Raw genomic sequence first — 3,415 nt, 5'->3', positions numbered from 1 at the left:
AAAAAAAAAAAGAAGAAGAAGAAGAAGGTAGCAGGAGGGGAAGAATGAAGGGGGGAAAACGGAGGGGGAGATGAACCATGAGAGATGATAGACTCTGCAAAACAAACTGAGGGTTCTAGAGGGGAGGGGGGTGGGAGGATGGGTTAGCCTGGTGATGGGTATTAAAGAGGGCACGTTCTGCATGGAGCACTGGGTGTTATACGCAAATATTGGATCATGGAACCCTACATCAAAAACTAATGATGTAATGTATGGTGATTAACATAATAATAATAAAAAAAAGATGTGGTTCATATATACAACAGAGTGTTACTCAGCCACCAGAAAGGATGAATACCTACTTTTTGCATCGATATGGATGGAACTGGAGGGGATTATGCTAAGTGAAATAAATTAAGCAGAGAAAGACAATTATCATATGGTTTCACTCATATTTGGAACATAAGGAATAGCATGGAGGACCACAGGGGAAGGGAAGGAAAACTGAACGGGAAGAAACCAGAGAGGGAGACAAACCATGAGAGACTCTGGACTCTGGGAAACAAACTGAGAGTTACAGAAGGGAGGGGGTGGGGTGGATGGGGTAGCCAGATGATGGGTATTAAAGAGGGCACATGTTGTGATGAGCATTGGGTGTTAAACGCAACTAATGAATCATTGAACACCACATCAGAAACTAATGATGTACTGTATGTTGGCTAACTGAACATAATAAAAAAAAAAAAAGGAATACACAGATCAACATCAGTATAATATCTTATTGCTTAGAAAAAAATGTGAACTATTCAGAACTTCAACTTTTAGTAAGTATATAATATGGTGCAAAGAACATGAGATATGGAATAAAGCCCAAATTTAAATACTGTTTCTGTAATCACTTAACCTCCCCAAGGGCTTTTCTTCCTCTTAAAATGGGTCCAAATGAATACTTAACGTTTTGGGGAGGATTTGATGGAGTCACATTTGCAACAACTTTCTCAGGTAAAAGCACTTGGCTATTTAAGGTAACAGCTAGCTAATCTTATTTAATGTTTGACATGGATGGATGCCAGAAGCTTGTTTCCTATCTCTCTTTTCCTAGAATGAAATCCAGAGGAGTCATGTGAACACGGAAGACTAGGAAATTCAAGCTGGATCAGGTTAAAACTTCCTAGACTGGGATAAGCCAGAGTGAATATAAGCCATCTCCCAGGGGGTAAAATACAGAGCAGTGGTAAACATTGTTCTCAAATTGAGTCATCTGTGAGGGCTGCTCATCAAATATATGGCTTTGTTTTTTGCTTGCCTGTCTTAGTGTTATTTTAAAACTGTAGAGGGACCTTTTCTCTCCATCTGATGGGTGATGTGTGCTGGAACATTTTAACAGTGGTCTTCAATAAATCCAAAGCGGAGGGAATTTTAATGATGAGATGTGGAAGACAGATGTGTTCACACAGAGATGGTGGCCACTTCCTTTTCTAAATTCAGGGTTGAGTTTTGCACTGTGATCAGCTCTGGTGAGTATTAAGTATATGTTAGGGGACTCTTCTATCTTGCCTGTGAGGATGGTTTCTCCAATATTTACCGTGTACCATGTTAAACTTGACAGGCAGGTAAACTGAGATCATTTAAGATGCTGTGACTGGCTCTCATGTATCCATTTTAGGAACACCGAATTCTTGAGAACACACTGTCTTTCTTAGCTGTGAGAGACTTCCCATGGACAATTTAAGTACCACAAGTGAAGAAAAGCCCTCTCTGCTGCAGTGGTATGCATTACCTGGAAACTGACAACTGGGAAATTCAGGCTGAATCATTCTAAGACTGCAGAGAGTGACTTGAGTTTATTGAATACCGTGTTTTTACACAGTGACAAGTTATGTAAAGGCCATTGGTTAACCTATAGTGTTTGAAGGCTTGAACTCCATTTTAAAATCTGTCCTGTTGCTCTCAATTCAATAAGCGGTTATCAAAAACTTAACACACCAACAGCATCACTAAGGCACCTAACAGTCCATTTTCAGGAACTACAGGACATCTTAGAAGGCTGGCTGGGCGACTTTCTGGTGAAAATTCTGTAGTTGGCTAAAGGGAATTGGAATGAAATATAAAATGGGGAAGCAACCAAAAGATAATAAAGGACGGATGGTAACATACTTTCTATGCATATCTAGTTTTTTAATGTTTTGGTTTAAGAAATAGTTTAGAAGTGAAAAAAAAACAAAGCAAGCAAATAGTTGTAGAAGTAAGAGCTGCTCTTACTTAGTGTTTATCTTCCTTATAGACTCAGATCTTCTTGTGAGGAAAGATCATGTTCAATTTTCATTAGCCAGGGTACCAATGCCTAGCACAATGCTCTGCGCAGAGTTGACTCACAATAGACATTTGTGTAGTGAAAGAATGTTGCTAGGCCTCTTTTTTTAGATGGAGACATTTTTTAGTGTTGTCAATAAAGATCATTCAAAAGGTCACAGAATTCAATGATTCTACTTATGAGGTATGAGTTGGTTACTATTAGTTTAGGGTCCCACTAGCGCATTGTATTTAGAGCTTTCAAGTATCTAGAATTATATAGTATTTTGCAGAACTACACCAGAAGACTAACTTATCATACTGACATTGGACTGTGGACTAATGAACACTTCTTTGGTCACTATTTTGTTTTAACTCATGGTCTATGATTTAGAAGTATTAATTATCGGAACTACAATGTCTCCAATGTTTCTAAATCCTGTTTTAGGGAGCTATAAATGCAATAAAAGGCCTTAATTTGTTTTAATTTAAATCTTGCTAATTTGGAGCATTCATTCAAAAGTTAATGAATGTTTTTTCTCCAGTTTGAAATATGACTGACATATAAAAATTGTATATTTTTAAGATGTACCAGATGATATAAGTATACATTGGGAAATGAGTACCACAATCAAACTAATTAACATATCCATCACCACACATAGCTGCATTTTGTGTGTATGCATGTGTGTGTGGTGAGAACACTTGGCATCTACTCTCTTAGCCAACTTCTCATATAAGGTGCATTATTAGTTCTGGACACCATAACACTGGGTCTCCAGAACTTATTCATCTTATAACTGAGAGTTTGTACACTTTGACCAACATCTCCCCATCTCATCTATCCTCAAGCCCTGGTAACTACACTCTACTCTCTGTTTCTATGAGTTTGACTTTTTTTTTTTTTTTTACATTCTATAGATGAGTGAAATTGTGTTTAGTAAGTGTTACATGTGGTGGATACAGGAGATGTGATAATAAATTAAACAGTCTCCATTCCAAGGAACTCAAAGTTTATAAAATTAAAAAAAAATACAGCAACCACAAATAACATTTGGATGTTGCTCATAATGTGTCAGGCACTTCAGGAAGAAATTTATAGAGATTTCACTTAGCAGTCGTAAAATCTTATGATGCAGGAAGT

Source organism: Leptonychotes weddellii, chromosome 11 (assembly GCF_054177405.1).
Source record: "Leptonychotes weddellii isolate Sample4059 chromosome 11, ASM5417740v2, whole genome shotgun sequence".
Taxonomy (NCBI): Eukaryota; Metazoa; Chordata; class Mammalia; order Carnivora; family Phocidae; genus Leptonychotes; species Leptonychotes weddellii.
This window is presented reverse-complemented; position numbering follows the sequence as displayed.